The following is a 22,709-nucleotide window of genomic DNA, read 5'->3' on the forward strand; positions in this document are numbered from 1 at the left end:
TCAGTTTAAACACAGTCATGTATAATTTTTCAAAGGGGACGTTTCATATGTCGACCCTTAGCTGAGGATACCTTACTGGAATCTTCTGATTTTTTTCTTGTAGTTTGTGTAATTAGTGTAGCTATTGTTTATTGCTAGCCCGTAATTGTACAGAGAATCTCCTTTGTAGTTGCCGTCTTTCATTGTTGTTGCGGCATGCATGTAGATTTGCACCAAGTATTTCGCAGCTGCGCTTGCAACTAACTAGATATTATTTTCAGTGCTATGTTAATGTGTTTTCTTATTTTGCTCTTCAAATTGTGCTTATCTGTGTTGTCGTGTGAAATATTGTGACAATAATGGCGTGTGAAAAACGTAATACTAGGCTCCAAAGTAAACAGAGAAATGACAGTGAAGACGAAAGCAGTGTGTTAGCGCCACCGTGTAATGAATTAACTAATGCTCAAACTAGTGATTTGGTAATTGTACATAGGGAAATGGATCGGGCGGCAAATAATGGCGTAGACAGTGAAACAATTAGTGAACAGGGAAGCATTATCGATCGATCGGTTGGCAATAGCTCGCCTCAGGAATCCGAAATGAGAGGACACAATCTCGCAAATACTGTAGATTCAGGTTTTGGGTCCTCACCGTTTTCTCAAATAAGTCAAGACACATTTTTTGCTTGTCAAAATGTGAATGTTCCCGCTGCAAATTCACTGCCGAAAAGCACTGAGGAACATGCTTCAGACACCAGTGCATTGTTATTACAATTAATACAACAAATGGGACAAACACAGCAAAAGCTTCAAAAGTTAGACACAATGGAGCAAAATCTTCGAAAGCTAGACACAGTGGAACAAAATCAGAGACAAACACAGCAAAAGCTTCCAAAGTTAGACCCAATGGAACAAAATCTTCAAAAGTTAGACACATTGGAACAACACCAGAGACAAACACAGCAACAGTTAGACACAATGGAACAAAATCTTCGGAAGTTAGACACACACGTGAAGATTTAACTACTGAGTTACATAACATTGAATCGAAATGTCAAAAAGTCTGTAATGACGTAAAAACACAAATTTGTGAGCATTTCCAACCTATTTTTTCGCGTCATGAAAATGCATTACAGAATCACGATGCAGCCATAAAAGACCTGCAAACTATTGTTCATGAAAATCACGACACCTTGCAAGCTAAAATTGACTCAGTTGCATCTACCGATTCGGTCATGCAACTTGCAAAAACTCAGGAAAACTTAAAGGACACAGTAGATACGATTTCAACACAAATGGACACTCTGAAACTTGGTTCAGAAAAACACACAGAGGAAATAATTTCACTATCGGATAAAGTAGCCGAACTTTCAGATCAGTTCACTAACTTATCTACAAAGGTAGATGATGATCTGAATGACACAAGACCTGTAGCCTTTACGGACACTGAAGAGAATGAACAAATTAGAAAATTCAAACAAAATCAAAATCAAATCAATACACAGTACAAAAGAGAAATCCGGGAAGTACAAGATCAGTTGGCACAAGTAATACAAGAATTACATATTTCAGAGGACACTCGCGCTCCAGTACGGGAAGAGGGACACAGAAATACGGAACAACCACAAAATAATAACACAGGACATTTCGGAAATTATGAAAGAAATTGGCAAGGTGCACCGAATTTTGAAATGGAACCGCCGAAACGACGTAACAATGACCGATATGCGACTCGCCGACATGATGATTTTGACTATAAGCTGTTCATTACTATACGTAAATTCAAAACATTTAAGAATTTCGGCAACGACATTCATCCACAAGCGTGGCTTCATCAATTCTCTCATTGTTTTCCTCCCAACTGGTCATTAGAGTACAGATTAGAATTTATGTGTGGCTATTTAGAGAATGAACCAGCTGTAAGAATGCGATCGGTCATTCACGATTGCCACAGTGAAGGAGAATTTTATCATGCCTTCCTCTCAGCATATTGGTCTCAAGCTACACAAGACCGAGTAAAACATAGCATCATAATGATGAAACATTTCGAACAATCTGAATTTTACAGTCTTGTGAAATATTTTGAAGATATTTTGCAGAAGAATCAGTACCTGTCAAACCCATACAGCCCCTCAGAACTCATCCACATTTGCTTAATCAAATTACCTGAACATTTACGACATATTATTTTGGCAGGACGTTGCAAAGACGATATTGAAACTTTTCAGGGACTGTTACAAGAATTAGAAATTGACACTGACAATCGCGAAACGCGAAAACAGGAACACAACAATCACAGGTCACATCTGTCGCAATTCCACGATGACAGAAATAATAACTGGACACGACAAGGCTATTCTCACAACACAAATCATGACCAAAACAGACACCCGTATGACAACCGTTGACAGAGTAGTAATAATTACAGGGAAAGATCACCTCTCCGTGATAGTAACTATCACAGAGACAATCAGAGAAACAGACAATTTGGGAACCAAAATAATTATTATCAAGGGAGACAGAATAACTTTAGACGCAACGGTCCAGCGCGCAGTTACGATTCAGGGAGAAATTCTCCACCACGTGACCGACAAGAAAGAAACTATGGAATCTACCGACATGACGACAGACGATATGATCGTAACGACAGACCTGAATTTCATCATAACTGGCGGGATTCAAACAGAGCAGGGCCCTCTCGACAAGGTGAATTTTCAGAAGTTAGGTCTCCAAATCCCAACAACGACGCGCGCCAACAAAGACACAATAGGCAATGACTCATACCGCTGGCAGACACAAAACGTACTTATGAAACTGACGACGCAGCTGCCGTAGCTACTAATTACGTAAAAATGGAAGACCTTAGGGACATCTTACTCCAGGAGCACGACGTAAAACATAACAACATTCCATATCCTGTGATTCACATTACTGTAAATGACGTAAAATTTACGGCAGTACTTGACTCTGGCAGCCCATTTCAGTAATTAGTGAAACAGCTTTTAGCAAATGCAACAAATCGAACGATTGTCCCACACTTCCGTTACGTAAGATTAAATTACAAGGTGCAATCTTTGGAAAAAGTGTAGATGTACGCCAACAAACCAACTTAGAATTCTTTTGTCAAAGCCACAGCTTCTCTATGAACTTTCTTATTGTTCCATTATTGTCGACGGAAATTATATTGGGAGTAGACTTTTTGAATGAATATAAAGTAATCTTAAACTTTCACGATGCTGAAATATGTTTAGAGAAAGAAGGTAGGTCAATAGCTTTGAAATTTGAAGATTGGCTCTCAAACCATAACGAGGAAATTAATCGGCTTTTCCTTCTGTTAGACAACAGTTCGGAATTTTCTACGGAACTAGACACTAACAATCACTCTGCAAGTACTGACAGCGATGATATCGACAGCATATTTGAAACTAATGAGTTAATTCAGAATAAAATTCAAACAATAATTGAGAATTGTAATGACACTGATAGGCAGGACCTTTTTGAGATTTTACAAGCACATTCCACAGTTTTTACTCACAAAACAGGAACAATCAAGGGATTTCAATACCAATTTCGTGTTCGTGAGCATACTAAATTTTGTGTTAGACCATACGTAATTCCAGCACATTATAGGGACCGTGTTAGAACAGAAATACAATCTATGCTTGACGAGGGCATTATTGAGCCTGCAGTAAGCTCATACAACAATCCATTACATGTTGTTGAGAAGGAAAATGGATCGATCAGGCTTGTCTTAGATTCGAGACAAATCAATACTATCATTACTCCTGAAACAGACAGGCCGAAAACGTTGGAAGAACTTCTTAAAAATTTTAATGGTGTAAAAGTGTTGTCTTCCATTGATCTCAGATCCAGCTTTTATCAGATCGAACTTCATCCAGAATGTAGAAAATACACAACTTTCCTTTGTTTCGGCGTTTTGTTATCAGTTTCGGAAACTTCCTTTTGGTTTGAACATTTCTTCGGCAGCATTCATTCGCGGGCTAAATTCCATATTACCTGAGTTCTTAAAACGTCACATCACCTTATATGTGGACGATATTCTGATAGCAGAGGCCTCATGGGAACAACACAATCGCATCCTCAACAGCGTGTTACATATTTTTGCAGAATCTGCAATTACAGTTAACTTGGAAAAGTCTGAATTCGGTAGGTCAAAGGTGAGGTTTTTGGGACATATTATTTCTTCTGAAGGCATTCAGCCGGATCCTGAAAAGTTAGAAGCAATCAGAGCCATTCCAGTTCCATCCACAAAAAAACAAGTCCGCAGTTTTCTATGTCTCGTAAATTTTTACCGTCGTTTTCTGAATATGCAAATTCTTGTTACACAAAAACTTTTTTCTCTCACTGGAAAAAATACTATTTGGAACTGGGACGAACAAGCACAGTTGGAATTCAGTTCTTTGAAATAATCGCTACTTAACGAGCCAATACTAGCTCATCCAGATCTGTCACAAGATTTCTGCCTTAGCACGGATTCTTCTAAAGTCGGTCTTGGTGCCCATTTATTTCAAGAAGCCACAGAAAATGACACTACTGTTCAGAAAACCATTGCTTTTGCTAGCCGAGTGCTAACAAAATCTGAAAAAAAATTATTTCGTTACTGAATTAGAAGCTTTAGCTATCGTTTGGGCATTTAACAAATTCCGTTTCTTTCTTTCTGGAAAGCACGTAAAAGTATACAGTGATCATCGTGCATTACAATTTCTTATGTCTTCCAAATTAAATCATGACAGGTTAAAAGGTTGGGCATTGTATCTGCAAGAATTCCACTTCACAATAGTCTACATTCCCGGCAAGGAGAACATTGTTGCGGACTCACTGTCACGCGCACCGGCTGGGCTTGAGAAAAGTAACACAGAAGGCAACCTCGAGAAAAATTTCAGTATTCTTTACATTCAGAAAGTCGCCTTTGAAAACTTCATCACCACATCTTTAAAGGACATTGCTCATGAACAAGATAAAGATCCTATTTGGAAAGACATCAAAAGTAAATGGCATGAAGAGACAAACACTCAGATTCGGCGTTATTACCTGGTTAGAAACAACGTACTCTTTAAACGCTGCACTGTTGATGACAAGCTATGGGTACTTTGCATTCCAGACGATTTTGTTAATAAGCTCATTTGGTATATTCACTTCAGCTACGCACATTTTGGTCCACGAAAATGTTATCATATTCTTCGAACGACTTGTTATTTTAACAATATGGAAAAGCGAATTCGAAGAGTCTTGTCTATTTGTAAACTTTGTCAAAAGGCGAAACCATCTACTATCTCACATCGTGCTCCGTTGTTTCCTATTATTCCTTCTAAGTTAAAAGAACTTGCTGCTATTGATCTCTTGGGACCGCTTGTCAGAACATCTAATGGATTTTCGTACGTTCTAGTCGCTGTTGAACTTTCTTCAAAATTTGTTTCTTTCACACCGTTACGTAAAGCCACTGGACGGTCTGTATCCAACGCCTTTGTTAAAAATTTATTACGTGAAGCTTGATACGTTAGTAAAGTCATTTCCGATAACGGACCGCAATTCAGATCTGCTGTTTGGTCACGCATGCTTCGGAATCATAAAATCTGACCTGTTTTTATTTCATTGTACTCACCACATTGTAACCTGGCTGAACGGATTATGAAAGAAATCAATAAGCTTTGCAGACGTTATTGTCACAGAAAGCATCAGCATTGGGACAGATATTTACACTTATTTCAAAATGTGCTGAATGAAATGCCTCATGATTCCACTGCTTTACCACCTACTCTTGTACTGAAGAATGAAGAACCACCGAACAGAATCAGAGAGCTTGTACCTTTCCCGAATACACGTAAACTTTGATACAAAGACATAATTGATTTGGCTCTTAAAAATATAAAATCTGCAGCAGACAAAAGGAGAAAACTACACGGTAAAGCAAATGCAAAGTAATTGTATATTGGTCAGAAAGTTCTCATTAAAACTCATTCATTGTCACATAAGAAGAAACACTAGGGTCACAAATTCTTTCTAGTTTACAACGGACCTTACAGAATCCGACGTATACCACATGATAATTGCGTTGAAGTTGAAACTCTGCGTACTAGGAAGAGTAAAGCTTTACACCACATTTCACATGTAAAACCGTTTATTGAAAGATAATCTACATTTTAACTTTGTCTTTGCCATAAAACTTTTCATTCACATTTCTAGTATGCATTGTCGGACTTAGAAACTGTTACCATGCAACAATGTTTGAAGTTAAATATCCGATCAAGAACCAAGAGAACGTATTTAAACAGAAATTACGAATGCATTGTTATAGTGAACAGACGTCACAGTGTTATTGTGTGTGTACATTCTTGCTTGTTAGTTGCACGATTATGTAACGACTATAAGGCTTACATACTTAGAACATATACTGGTACTGCTAATGAGATTTTAATGCAGCAGTTTGGTTTATTTGAAAATACATTCTGGAATTAAAGTACTTTCTGTGAGATACCAGATGAGACAGTGCTTAGTTTATGTGACAGCTACACGATTTTATCACGACGCTACTAATGAGTGACAATTTACAATGTTGCTTTTGCAGTGTTTCTGTTTTATATCTGCACAGTTTTTCTGTATTATTCTGGAAAGTAAAACATGTTTTAGTAGTAACTTTTGTGGTATAGCTACAATGAGACTGCCTTTTCCGTAGCACAGCAATACGTTACAGCACAGTACTTTCTTCATCATGGCAATAAGCGTAATAACTAAGATATCTATACGCAAAGCATTTCACTTTTGTTTATCATGAGGTAAGTACATTGACTTCTGCAGAACTTAGCTTTTGGAGGACGAAAACTACGACACTTCCACAGAGATTATGTTGCAACAAGACGCACAGTTTAGCGCTACAGTACACGTATTTGAGTGATTAATTTTGTACTTAAAACATTTATTTTTAAAGATATTTGCAGTACAATGATACAAAGGTTTTCCGTGATACATTTCATTCCATTGCTGTAATCTGTAACACCTGAGGGTATAATTACATTAATCCTCAGGGTGGTACACGCTTACTTTGTGTACCATGTGTTTGGCAAGCACAAGGAGCCCTACCTAATATGGTATTTGCTTATACAACTTTACACATCGGTACCACATTTCTCTAACACACAAATTACACAACTATCTGATCATTTAACTGAGAGATAAACATTTTTTTTACTACATCAGTGACACAAGTTTACGCAATTACACAGTTGGGTAACTTCACACATGAAATTGTATTTTGTCTGTACTTTGTGAACTGTTCATATTTTTTCGGAACCATTGTGATACTCTGAGAGCTTTGAATGATGTATTTGGTAAGGGAGCATGATTTTAAAGTACATTTGAGGTAGATGACACTATTGAAATGAGCAGAGAATTTTTTTTAGGTTTTGACATTATTGCAGAAAGCTACGACGTTTTTGAGATTTGACTGAGGTGTTATGATGTTATTTTTATGACGACGATGTGTATTATGCTGTTGAGGTATGTTTATGGTTAATAAGATGATGCTACCATAAATGAGGAATTTGATTATGCTTCGTATTTATTTTGATGAAATATTGAAGAAGTGTCAACGAATACGTATATGAATAATGAGTAGTGGTTAGGGACTCTGATTTGTGGAAAAGGATGTTGGAAACCAAGAATCGTACTTTAAGAGTTATGAAATGTGTGTAAATGCGCGAATGTATCACAATGCCGACGAAAACTTTTTGAACACTGTTATATTCATAGGATTTTGTTTCTACACATTTGCAATGCAAAAATCTCGACCTGTGAAATTTTTTATATGAGACTGTCACTGTAATGCGAACTGGTGTTGTAAATATTTCAATAAGAAAGTTGAGTGACCACCTTCACGTAATGAGTCATGGGCACCCGGCTGCATGACGGTCGCCTGGAAAAAAGCCATTAGTGTGTGCCTTTGAGAGGCACAGGTGAAAAAAAAAGAGAGCCCATTATCCTTGCTATTGACATTCCTTTGTAGAAAGCATCGCAAATACGACACGCTCATTACTTGGAAACATATGATTACTCATACTTTGTGCTACTTATGCTTACGAATTGATGGGAAATATTCGCACATCTGCACACCTGATTAGGACAAGTGTCTTTCTACGAGAATTGAGAGAATTTCTACTAACTTATGAAATGCCTCATGACTACTGAATGATGTTCTTATGCTTTACTTTGTACATAGTTGCTTATTTCATTTGATATCTGGTTTCCAGCTGTCTTGCAGCATTGGTTTCATAAAATAAAATTAAATGCATTTGCTAATGTGAACACTTTCTGTCAACATATCTATTAAATAATTATTTTATGATCCACATTCTTCGAAAAAGGAGCTCTTGGAATGGAAAGAACAATAATAAGGGACTAATAACAGTATCTGCATATATAATTTTCTTTTCAAGTACTTGGTAATTTTTTGTAGAATTAGTTTTTGTGGTGCACCACTTTAATTACATAGACATTAAGATGTGAATAGACATTTCCCTTATCTGCATTGTTGTCTTTAGTGTACTATTTTTTCTGCTTGACTTTGTCATGTTTAGGTATAAGTTATTGCATTTGCTGCTGCTGTGTACCAGGCATAGTGCTACTGAATTTCACTTTGTATTACTCTGTTAAACCAGTTTTACTACTGATTTATTTTTCTTGTTGCTGCACATTGGCTCATATTAGTTGTAATGTTGCATTTTCTCTGTTAATCTAGATTTACTGCTGCTTGCTTTGCCAATTTGGATTTTTTTGTCATTGCTGTTTGTGTTAATGGTTTTGTGCTGCTGCATTGCCTCGTCCCTTAGTATAGCATCTGAGCTCAGTAGATTTAAGTTAGCTTAAGATGGGGTAGGCCATATAAGAGAACAAGTTTTATTGAATTGGAAGAAATGCATTGAGAAGCTATAAGAAAATGGTTTGGCCAAAAAAGTATTTTGAAAGAGGATATGAACCAAAAAAGTAGGGTTTACGGACAACAGGTTTAGGTAGGATTTTCTTGGAAATAAATGATGAGGTAAGATAATGGAAAATAAATAATGAGGTAAGAAATGTGTGAACATACAAATACAGAAAGCATGCTTGGATAGAATTTTTTTGGTGGAAACAAATGTTGAAATAAGAGGAAAGATATATGGAATGAAGTTTTGGGGTGGACTGCAGTACCAAATGTTACACTGAAAACAAACCCTGTCCTGTATTTTTGTGTTATTACACTACGTGAATTTGTGTTTTTCCTGTCTTCATGTGTTTAGCTAATAAGAGTTATGTTGTAGAATTTTTCTGATAATATTATCTTTGTAAAGATGTTTAGACATTATTTATTCTGTTCTGTTTTAATGCTCATGTGTGAAGTTGATGTTTCGAAAGTTATTCTGATCTTTTATGTATGTACTCATGTCATAATTCCTGTAACACTGATGTATATGTTATTTCGATTCTTTTGTAAAGCCTGTACTACAAATGTTATCTGTATTGTCATGTTCTTTAATGATGTATTTTGTACCTTTGTAGTTGTATTCTTATGTTATAAAATTGTAATTGACACCAGTTCATCATATTATTATCTTGTAAGTTCCATTTCACTGCACACGTTTCTGTTAGTCATCGTATATGGACAATATGTGAGAAGTAGGGACTGTTAGTGTTTGCACGTGTGTTAATAATTCAGCAAGGGACTGGATAACAGCATTGCTGGTTCTAAGGACAATTCCAAAAACTTTATGAGTGCACAAGTGGTGGTTATGGACTTGCTATATTATCCGCAAGACTCTTCAATGGTGATTGTGCACCTGCACAGTCACAACAGATGGCTGCTGGCCATCTCTACAAGGACTACAGTGGGTCTGCATCTTTGATGACCCACCAATACCATTATTTCTACAGGGACTGCAGTGGGTCTGCACCTCTGGTGGCCCACCAATACCGTAATCTCTACCAGGACTACAGTGGGTCTGCTCTGTGATGACCTACCTACCAATATTCTTCAAAACGTCGAATGACTCTGCTGTGGGTTTGCTCTGTTGTGGCCCATTACCTGTCAGCATGTCAAGAGTCAGCACTGTCTTTCCGTTGGAAGGACAACACTACTTCTTCAAGACTGCATGGAAATCCACTACTTCCGTGTGCATTGTCTTTTACTGCTCAGACTTTGAGAAAAGAAACGGCAGTTTTACTGTGATGAATGATCAGGACTGTCTTTATGGACTGTGAGAAAATTTTAGCTTTTGACCAACATTGTATTAATAAGTGTGTGCATTTGATATCTTTCTTACTGTAATAATGAAAAAAATTTTCAAATCTGTATTGGCCAGTGCCCAAAACAATTTGTAAAATTTTTTATGGGGAGCATGGGGGCTATGTAAGTACGCTGTTTAGGTTTTTATATAGGTAACGTGACGTAGCGCTCTGTATGAAAATCGCTGGCTGTGCTGTGTGCTGTCTGTGGCTGGGTGGCATTGTTGTAATATTCGCTATTGTAGTGTTGGGCTGTCGGCTGTTAACAGCGCGTAGCGTTGCGCAGTTGGAGGTGAGCCGCCAGCAGTGGTGGATGTGGGGAAGTGAGATGGTGGATTTTTGAGAATGGATAATCTGGAGGTGTGTCCATCAGAAACAGTACATTTGTAAGAATGGATGTCATGAACTGCTATATATATTATCACTATGAAGGTAAATACATTGTTTGTTCTCTATTAAAATCTTTCATTTGCTAACAATGCCCGTCAGTAGTTAGTGCCTTCAGTAGTTTGAATCTTTTATTTAGCTGGCAGTAGTGGCGCTCGCTGTATTGCAGTAGTTCGAGTAACGAAGATTTTTGTGAGGTAAGTGATTTGTGAAAGGTATAGGTTAATGTTAGTCAGGGCCATTCTTTTGTAGGGATTTTTGAAAGTCAGATTGCATTGCGCTAAAAATATTGTGTGTCAGTTTAAACACAGTCATGTATAGTTTTTCAAAGGGGACGTTTCAAGGTGACGGAGACGTGTAACCAATGGCACCCCACGCCATCACGCCGGGTGATACGCCAGTGTGACGATGACGAATACAAGCTTCCAATGTGCGTTCACCGCGATATCGCCAAACACGGATGTGACCATCATGATGCTGTAAACAGTACCTCGATTCATCCGAAAAAAAATGACGTTTTGCCATTCGTGCACCCAGGTTCGTCGTTGAGTACACCAACGCAGGCGCTCCTGTGTGATGCAGCGTCAAGGGTAACCGCAGCCATGGTCTCCGAGCTGCTAGTACATGCTGCTGCAAACGTCGTCGAACTGTTCGTGCAAATGGTTGTTGTCTTGCAAACGTCCCCATCTGTTGACTCAGTGATCGAGACGTGGCTGCACAATCCGTTACAGCCATGCGGATAAGATGCCTGTCATCTCGACTGGTAGTGATACGAGGCCGTTGGGATCCAGCACGGCGTTGCGTATTACCCTCCTGAACCCACCGACTCCATATTCTGCTAACAGTCATTGGATCGCGACCAACGCGAGCAGCAATGTCGCGATACGATAAACCGCAATCGCGATAGGCTACAATCCGACCTTTATTAAAGTCGGAAACATGATGGTACGCATTTCTCCTCGTTACACGAGATATCACAACAACGTTTCACCAGGCAACGCCGGTCAACTGCTGATTGTGTATGAGAAATCGGTTGAAAACTTTCCTCATGTCAGCACGAAGTAGGTGTCGCCACCGGCGCCAACCTTGTGTGAATGCTCTAAAAAGCTAATCATTTGCATATCACAGCATCTTCTTCCTGTCGGTTAAATTTCGCGTCTGTAGCACGTCATCTTCGTGGTGTAGCAGTTTTAATGGGCAGTAGTGTACAATTCATTGATGAGGAATTCCACGTAATAACGAAAGTTACTGCCGCAAAAATACTATAGTGAAAATACTCACCCATTAATAAGTAGCACACATAAAACTTGCTGGGCATATAGAACAAAGATAGAAATATAATGCCCGGCTTAGAGCAGAAAACAATAGCGAGACCCCCCGTTCGTTCGCTAGTGGGGCAGCCATTGCTCAACTAGCTCAGACGACCGCGGCAAAATCAAAAATTGAGTTCACACAAGCCAGGCAACATATCATATTATTCATTAAATACAAAGACAAGAAAGGCGCGAAGGAAATAAAAGCGCGTCACACAGAGTTCATTGATCCGAAGAAGGGAAAGATAAAAAACAAGAAAATGAAGACAGCGAAGAATGTAGTCGTAACTGAAACAAAAATGGAATGGGAAATCAACAAGCTGAAACAAAATTTGAAAATGTGGTAGCCACCGAGGAAGCAGAGGTCTAAACTCATAGTTTGTGACGTCACGGTTACCATGCCACAAGGTGAATTATTTGAGTAAATATGTGAAATACTTGGAGGGAACCACATGTAGGACGCAATTCTTAGAAGAAACAGAAGACAATTTCAAAACAGGTCAACTGGAGGAGATGGTAGCAAATTTCTTGTTGCAGGTAAACTTAAAAGTCAGAGCACAATTGGTTACACAGAAAAGAATATACGTTGGATTTAGATCGGCCACTGCAGAGGACTGCGCTGCAGCCACCAAATGCTGTAACTGCCATGACTATGGTCCAGAGATACACAAATTGTTCTTCCAGCCTGCCTGCCCCTACCTTTGCCGCAACCTTTTAAGCACTCGAACTTCTCGCGACACATGAGTACATGTGTACTGATGCACTGTGGGTAATGGAGGCCAACTTGGGTTCCCGCAGGCCTGGAAAACTTCACAGGGGCCGTTCAGCTTTCAGCGCCTTGCGCCTGACAACGGGCTATGTTGTCAATCCACCGCGACTGTCATGGTAGGTGTTTGCGTAGGTAGTTTCACTGCCACTCCTTTATCATAACGGTGGGAGCATAAAACTTAACGAACTAAAAGGATATTAAGGAGAAATTAAGAATAGCGGAGTATATGCCGTTCATGAGACAGAGCCCAAGGCCAGTAGCTTGTAATATATTGGTAGGTATCTCGCAATGAAAACTGTATAAAAATGTACTAAACACTCTTTTTGGGACTTCGAGTGTGTTAAGATATGGTTGTAAATTTGAACAGGAGTTTCCCCACTGCCTAAAAATTTTGAAAGGGGACAAAGACTTTCTGGCGGACAGATGTGTGGAAATGTATGCTAAGGACTTGAAGCCATTTAGCAGTATATAGACTTTCTGAATTTAGGACGAACGTAGACTGAAATATGGACAAAATATGGCTTAGTGAATAATGAAAACCACATTCCAGTAATGTGCAATGTAGTGTAATGAAAGTTTAGGGTGAAAGAAAAGCTTCTTCTTTTAGATGTGTAGTTTTCAGATTAACATAAAATGAAAAACGAACTTTGTTTTGCTAAAACGTATTTCAGGAATTCAGAACGAACTGTTTTTCAACAAACCCACAACACACATCCTGAAAAAGTTCCCAAATTTGTATCAGAAAGGTCAAATTTGTAAAAGACCATGGCGTATACGATTTTAGGTGAAAATCTTCTATAATTGATCGTAATAAGTCTGTTATAAAACTGTGTGAGTTTGAAAAAAATTAATTATATTTACACTTCCAACAAAGCAAGAAACGTGTTATTTATTGAAAGCTTATAAATGTGATCGCGGCTGTGGCCACACGGCTCAGTAGTGTTCCAGTCTTTACTTCAAGGAAGGAAGAGTCCAGTTTCACGTCCTATTGAGGATCAGTTCGGAGAAGGATGAGGAAGAAAAGGAAATTCTCGGAAAACCTAAATCTAGGTGACCAGACGTGGATTCGAAACGTCATCTTCCCGCACGGGAGTCCAGTGTTTTAACCACTTAGCCACATCATCCCCAACCGCTTGAATTCAGTTTAGCTCAGAAGGTTTTGGTTTGGCTCAGTGTCATTTCTATGAAGTTGTAATGGGTGACTGGGATTACCGAATAAACCGCGAACGTCGGGAATAACCTGATTTCAAAATTTAAATATCTGTGAAAAATTTAACGTGATTTTATATCAAAAACGGTAGATAAGAACAAATAATGAATTTCCAACTATCTGTGCAGTAATGAGATGTTTGCCCCAACTACTCATGTTGCATAACTCACCTTTCGCAGTTGTAGCGAAATTAAAACGCCAAGCAAAATAAGATGAAAAATAATCCTTTTTATTATTGCGTGATTTAACGAAAGTAGGTAATAAAGAGAAATATTTGAAGCTGTGGCATACCATGTACATTAAAACAAGACAAATAACTGCAGAAACTAAAAAATACTGCAAAATTTGATTCTGTATGGACAATGAGAAAACATTGCCTTAACTTTCTACTCGTTTCTCAAGTCAACGTCCCTTTTCTCAATACACACTAACCGTGAGGGACGAAGGAGGTATCGTTATAAAGGTTTTTCAACCGGATTCTGGCGCATACATACCGATTTTGTGCTTTAACTTACTATTTGTGGAAAATTTTAACTTAAAAGATACTTTGAACCATCATAGGCTAAAGGGCATCATGGATGCCCAACTTCATACCTATATTTTACGAAACTAACTTGTTAATCGCCAATAAGAGAGTTCCTTTTCATATTATCTTCTTAAAAATACCATTTTATTTGTTCTACAGTACTTATTAAGTGTATAATGTACAGCATTGTCGTAGATAATAAGCGTCACCACTGCGGTTGCCCATTATCTCTGCCCTCGTACAAGTTCACTTTTCTAAACGAATATAATTTCATAAACGACAAACATATTTGTCATTGTCGCCTTGAATTGTGATTTACCTAGTGCTACTACGATCTGCCGTGCTTACTGTAGCTGAATTTCGTCCAAAGTTATGTCCATGGAATTGTATATACAAGAATGTAGCATGTATTCACGATTATTATTTCATGTCGTCTGGTTCATTTCTAAAAATATTTTTTCTTCAGTCTCACAACTACTCTTATACCAGTGACTACACCTATTCCAAATACTGTCATTATTTAAAATCATGTCCGCCCCCGGTAGCTGAGTGGTCAGTGCGACAGAATGTCGATCCTAAGGGCCAGGGCTCGATTCTTGCCTGGGTCGGAGATTTTCTCCACTCAGGGACTAGGTGTTGCGTTGTCCTAATCATCATCATTTTCATCCCAATCGACGCGCAAATCACCGAAGTGGCGTCAAATCGAAAGACCTGCACCCGGCGAACGGCGTACCCGACGGGTAGTCACACGACATTTACATTTTTTTCTAAATCATAAATTTCCGGAAGTTTGGCGAGGGTCGCATGGTGGTATATTATTAGTAGTTTACTTGTGTCCAAAACATTCGCTGTGATTGCTTGGGTAGCCTATAGTCAAAGACAATAAGTGATCTCAAAAACTGAAGTATGAGCTACTGCTCTTTAGGTCTCCAAGGAATTAGAAATATCATGCTTGCCTGACCTATGTAAATGGTTTTGACGACCCACATCCATTATCTAATAAAAATAAAAACATGTCCAAAAATTATTAAATCCAAGCACAGACTATATCAAAACTTTAGCACTTTTACTATAACAGACACGTCTTGCCTTTCCGTTTTCACGTGAGGCAGGAAAAGAAAAGTTATACGCTACTTTGTAAGTAACTGGTTTCGTCAGGAACGCTGCAAGTTGTCTAATATTCATTGTTTCCCCATATTTGAATAGTAAAACCCAACGGCGTCTCATTCCTCCAACGCCAGTACGGTTTTGCATTAGCGTTCTCACTGTAGTAAGTGGGACTCATAATTTAATGATACTTTTATACAGTCAAACTGCCAGGCAGAATGGCCGAGCGGTTCTAGGTGCTACACTCTGGAACCGCGCGACCGCTACGGTCGCAGGTTCGAATCCTGCCTCGGGCAGGTTAGTTAGGTTTAAGTAGTTCCAAGTCTAGGGGACTGATGACCTCAGATGTTAAGTCCCACAGTGCTCAGAGCCATTTGAGCCAATAATCATGCCAAAAAAATTACGTGTGCAGTGATTCAGTCTTGCCTCAGACTTCTTCTCTTCAGAAATAATCACACTATTCAAAATTTATATTCCTTTCACCTTTCATTATATACATCATACTCATCCTTGCTGCCCTTTCTTTATCTAATAGATACCATCACAAATCAACGCAGCGCTACTGAACATGTCCATCACGCACCACACTTCAAGTAAGACAGTACCAGGTATCAGACTGCGCAGAGGCAAAGACTGAGCCACGACAAAACCAAAGATTGTTTAACAGTAACTGACTTGCTCTCTGTCTGACATGCACATCGATGATATACAGAAACCAAAATGACGTGACCACTTTACACCTTACCAAGTTTGTTAGTGTGGCCATTCTCCGCAGCAAGCATATAAATACTTGTTTTGCAAATCAAACTGCCTTTTCCTGCTGCTAGTTATTTTATTTAATCCATACGCGTTTAGCCTTCTACTGTTTTAATGCATAATCACTGGGATCTATAATGATAACAGTTTTGTTAGTTATAGGTTATCTAATAGTTCACTTCGCGATTTTTTCTAAAAATGTAATTACTTACGGTTTGCTGATCTGCGTTTCCTCACATCTGGTCTGGAGGTCGCACTACCACTTTTATCACTGTTCTGCATTCACCTCTGTTTGCTTTCGCCAACTACACAGGATAATCAGAAAAAGGTGAAAGAAAACACGAGATGGTACACAATGACATACAAACACAAACTCACCCATAAAATCACTAACATTTTCAAAACAAAGCGAATAAACAGCGCATACACAACAGACAATTCTATACAAAAATACAGCCCAAAGCTGACAAAAAACAGAGACATATACCAGAAACCAGGTAATACCATTTACAATGTAACACTTGTGAAGGCACATACATAGGGCAAACAGGGAGAACATTTGATGTCAGATACAAGGAACACATGAGGGCATGGAAATATGGGACAAACCACTCCACATTTGCAGAACACCTAAGAGAAAATGACCACAAACCAACCACTAGAGAAGATGACATGAGAATAATTAGAATCAACAATAAAAAGCACCTTCTGACCATGCAAGAAAATTACCACATACTTAAAACCAAAGCAGAGGGGAAATTTCTGTTGAATGACCAAGTACACATGCCAAGCAATTCATTATTTACACTAATAGATAAAATAATAGAATAATGTTAGCAAAAACGATAAATATAAAAATAGTGTTCAATGTAATAATAATAAAACCCAACATCTTTACAGTCACTCAACCATGACCCCTCACCAGAATAATGAAACGAAAAGTGAAAACAGCTGTCACCAAAGTTTGAGCCACTCGCTAACAGCTAGTACAACCGCCACTCCCCCCCCCCCCCCCCCCCCGCGCAAAAAAAGTAACGAACATATACTCCGTTCGGTTGGCGGCACATAGGTAAACATACCAAAGACGATAAAACACGTAATGGAGTCGCAATATTTACACTGTGAAAAGAAGTGTACGACGAAATAGTTGTATCGAGTGACAGAAGAACGACAGTCCACCACAAAAAAGAGTGAGAAACATGGTGAACAGTGTGTGGATGGCGAAAACAAAAAGGGGTGAATATAGAACAGTGATAAAAGTGGTAATGCGACCTCCAGACCAGATGTGAGGAAAAGCAGATCAGCAAATCGTAAGTAATTACATTTTTAGAAAAAATCGCGAAGTGAACTATTAGATAATCTATACCTAACAAAACTGTTATCATTATAGATCCCAGTGATTATGCCTTAAAACAGTAGAAGGCGAAACGCGTATGGATTAAATAAAATAACTAGCAGCAGGAAAAGGCAGCTTGATTTCCAAAACAATCTTTACACCTTGATTACCGAAACACCTACTACGCGAATACCTACAATTTTCCCACCTTCGAATCCACTATCTCCTACGTAAAGCTCTCACGACTACCCAGAACATTGTTCGGACCGCGACTGACCTTGCAACGTATTGAGGACACTGCACAGGTGCCGTTAATGGTCAAGTATAATAGTGCCATCTGCAGTCTTGATTAGCATCTGCATTTATGTTAAAATACGTATTTCTCGCAGTGTTTTCATATCTTTCTCCAACCCCTGTACGTCTGTTGAAACTAGTTACTACATAGTTGTCAAAGGCAGGACAGAGAAGGAAGTACGTTTGATAAAAATAATTATTTGACGTGGAGGTACAGAACATCCACTAAGGTCAGAACCCAACAGCTATTTATGCGCTGCAGTCTCGCCATAGGATAAAGAAGCATATGCCAGCTTGTCCTCGGCACGTGTTCCCAGCGAGCGTGCTGTGTCGCCTACTGCTCCCCCCCTCGCTGCAGGTAACACGATTTCCAATCTGCTGCCTCCTAATTCTATCACGGCCTACCCCGGTTCCCCTGGCCAATCACAACTCCGGCGTCTTGCATTCAGTAATATTGATCTTACAAGCCCCCGAGAAACATGTGCTGCAAAAATATTCGGTTTCATACGCCGTAGACTGCGGCAAACAGACGTGCCAGAATACGTTTCCGCTGATATACCATCAGTTATTCGTTAGTTAATTTTCATTTTTTAAGCTTTTGTATAGGGCCAGCAGCTCAAAAAAAAAAATATATATCAGTGCACTTAGTACGTGAGGTCACAACATGATGTCCTACGCAGGCAACAGTGGATTCGCAATGCACGCTGTTTGTCGTAATTGACCTCGTTCGTGACTGTAATTACTACGTGATTGAACGTGAATTGCCTTTCTTTACTTTGTGCGCAACTACACTTAACGATTTCGTTTGTTCGATAAAGCTATGATCTTCTTTTCGTTGCCGAAATGCCGTTTCCTTGTTCTCTGCCGTGTTATAAAAGAAATTACGGCGGAGGCCCAAAAATACGTAACTTAAATTTCTGGACGATGAAATGATGAGGAAGAAATAGTTGTCAAGAATTCACATAAAGAAATTTACTACTCATCCAAGTACAAGGGTGAGCTTTTATTCTGTTTAAGTTCTTAAAAAGGTTAATTTTAAAGAAAAAGAGTACAGTTCATTTTGATTATACCTGCATGTCGTGCAGATACTGCTTCGAGCACGTTAGCTTCCTTACATTCATATGGTACTTCACTCCCTCTTTTCTATTTGTTGCTAATAGTCTAGCTGGGACTGGCTCTAGTTTTCAGTTCTGTTATCTGCTGCAAGAACTTTCAGTTAGTTGCCTGATGAAAAACGGCAAGAAATTTCGCGTAGGTCTATCCAGTAAACGAAAATTAAATTAAGAGTAGCTACCATATCACTACATCTCCCATACATTAGGCTGTCTGTAGCAACCTGATGTTCAAAATCCACGTTATTAATTCAGCGCATAACGCAGTGAGCGAAAAATACTTTTGATCTGACAATGCACAAACAGGTCAAGTATTTTTTAAACTATCGACAGAATTACACAAATGGAAAAATGCGTCAATAATCACTTTCAAATTCTGCGGGTGGTAGTTGCCAAATACAGGGAGCGAAAGGCTATTTACAATTTGTACAGAAACCAGACGGCAGTTATAAGAGTCGAGGGGCATGAAAAGGAATCAGTGGTTGGGAAGGGAGTGAGACAGGGTTGTAGCCTCTCCCCGATGTTATTCAATCTGTAAATTGAGCAAGCATCAAAGGAAACAAAAGAAAAATTCGAAGTAGAAATTAAAATCCATGGAGCAGAAACAAAAACTTTGAGGTTCGCCGATGACATTGTAATTCTGTCAGAGACAGCAAAGGACATGGAAGAGCAGTTGAACGGAATGGACAGTGTCTTGAAAGGAGGATATAAGATGAACATCAACAAAAGCAAAACGAGGATAATGGAATGTAGTCGAATTAAGTTGCGTGATGCTGAGGGAATTAGATTAGGAAATGAGAGACTTAAAGTAGTAAATGAGTTTTGCTATTTGTGTAGCAAAATAACTGATGATAGTCGAAGTAGAGAGGACATAAAATGTAGACTGGCAATGGCAAGACAAGTGATTCTAAAGAAGGGAAATTTGTTAACATCGAGTATAGATTTAAGTGTCAGGAAGTTGTTTCTGAAATTATTTGCATAGAGTGTAGCCATGTATGGAAGTGAAACATGGACGATAATTAGTTTAGAGAAGAAGAGAATACAAGCTTTCGAAATGTAGTGCTGCAGAAGAATGCTGAAGATTAAATGGGTAGATCACATAACTAATGAGGAGGTACTGAACAGAAATGGGGAGAAGAGAAAATTTGTGGCACAACTTGACTAGAAGTAGGGACGTGTTCCGAGTCATCAAGGGATGACTAGTACTGCAGGGCAACGTGGAGGGTAAAAATCGTAGATGGACACCAAGAGATGAATACAGTAAGCAGATTCAGAAGGATGTAGGTTGCAGTAGGTACTGGGAGATGAAGAAGCTTGCACAGGATAGAGTAGCATGGAGAGCTGCATCAAACCAGTCTCAGGACTGAAGACCACAACAACAAGCAGTGAACATAGCAAATGGAAAGACAGGCATATTTCTTATTTTTGTAACCCATCAGCAGATATATATATATATATATATATATATATATATATATATATATATATATATATATATGAGCATGTAAGTGCTGTACACTTCCTTCATAACTACATTGTTAAATTGTTTAAAAATAAATGTGTGCATGTGTTTCTGCTAATACGCAGCATAATATACACTCCTGGAAATTGAAATAAGAACACCGTGAATTCATTGTCCCAGGAAGGGGAAACTTTATTGACACATTCCTGGGGTCAGATACATCACATGATCACACTGACAGAACCACAGGCACATAGACACAGGCAACAGAGCATGCACAATGTCGGCACTAGTACAGTGTATATCCACCTTTCGCAGCAATGCAGGCTGCTATTCTCCCATGGAGACGATCGTAGAGGTGCTGGATGTAGTCCTGTGGAACGGCTTGCCATGCCATTTCCACCTGGCGCCTCAGTTGGACCAGCGTTCGTGCTGGACGTGCAGACCGCGTGAGACGACGCTTCATCCAGTCCCAAACATGCTCAATGGGGGACAGATCCGGAGATCTTGCTGGCCAGGGTAGTTGACTTACACCTTCTAGAGCACGTTGGGTGGCACGGGATACATGCGGACGTGCATTGTCCTGTTGGAACAGCAAGTTCCCTTGCCGGTCTAGGAATGGTAGAACGATGGGTTCGATGACGGTTTGGATGTACCGTGCACTATTCAGTGTCCCCTCGACGATCACCAGTGGTGTACGGCCAGTGTAGGAGATCGCTCCCCACACCATGATGCCGGGTGTTGGCCCTGTGTGCCTCGGTCGTATGCAGTCCTGATTGTGGCGCTCACCTGCACGGCGCCAAACACGCATACGACCATCATTGGCACCAAGGCAGAAGCGACTCTCATCGCTGAAGACGACACGTCTCCATTCGTCCCTCCATTCACGCCTGTCGCGACACCACTGGAGGCGGGCTTCACGATGTTGGGGCGTGAGCGGAAGACGGCCTAACGGTGTGCGGGACCGTAGCCCAGCTTCATGGAGACGGTTGCGAATGGTCCTCGCCGACACCCCAGGAGCAATAGTGTCCCTAATTTGCTGGGAAGTGGCGGTGCGGTCCCCTACGGCACTGCGTAGGATCCTACGGTCTTGGCGTGCATCCGTGCGTCGCTGCGGTCCGGTCCCAGGTCGACGGGCACGTGCACCTTCCGCCGACCACTGGCGACAACATCGATGTACCGTGGAGACCTCACGCCCCACGTGTTGAGCAATTCGGCGGTACGTCCACCCGGCCTCCCGCATGTCCACTATACGCCCTCGCTCAAAGTCCGTCAACTGCACATACGGTTCACGTCCACGCTGTCGCGGCATGCTACCAGTGTTAAAGACTGCGATGGAGCTCCGTATGCCACGGCAAACTGGCTGACACTGACGGCGGCGGTGCACAAATGCTGCGCAGCTAGCGCCATTCGACGGCCAACACCGCGGTTCCTGGTGTGTCCGCTGTGCCGTGCGTGTGATCATTGCTTGTACAGCCCTCTCGCAGTGTCCGGAGCAAGTATGGTGGGTCTGACACACCGGTGTCAATGTGTTCTTTTTTCCATTTCCAGGAGTGTACATCTACCAGACTCTCTGTGGTGGAGGGAAGAATGGAAGCAGGATAGCCGCAACTCATGTGTTTCGATGGCTTAACGCGAATCGTTCTGTTGTTTCTCTGAAGTGGCGACAGTTTATAGAGGCCGAAACTGTATCCCAAAGACCGTTCCTCTTTAGCCACTTCCTGATTCTTGATTCTCCACCCAGCACATTAGTAGCACACTGTAACTCAAAATCAAAGTGAAAATATTCTCAGTGGCGAATAGGAAAATAACAGAATTCCAATATTCAAACTAATTAACAGTCTACCGCAAAATACGAGTATAAATAAGTAAGACAGTAAAAAATAACAAGAAATAGAATAAAAAAATAAAAAAATTACGCACATTCACACAGTACCCTACCACTCACCCTTCCTCCATCCTCACGCCCATCACTCCCCTGCACTCAGCAATGCTCCCTCATTCAGTTCCCATGATCCGTCAATCAGCTCTAAGGTATGTGACCAACAGCAGTGCATTTTCTACGAATGTCAAGCGACCATGTGTCACGAAATCTGCCTATTCACTTGGCCAACAACATATGAAAAAGCACCACAATTTCAAAACCGTAAATTACACATGGAAAACGTGATATAAACTCATTTCCGT

The sequence above is a fragment of the Schistocerca nitens genome, chromosome 6 (assembly GCF_023898315.1).
Source record: "Schistocerca nitens isolate TAMUIC-IGC-003100 chromosome 6, iqSchNite1.1, whole genome shotgun sequence".
Taxonomy (NCBI): domain Eukaryota; kingdom Metazoa; phylum Arthropoda; class Insecta; order Orthoptera; family Acrididae; genus Schistocerca; species Schistocerca nitens.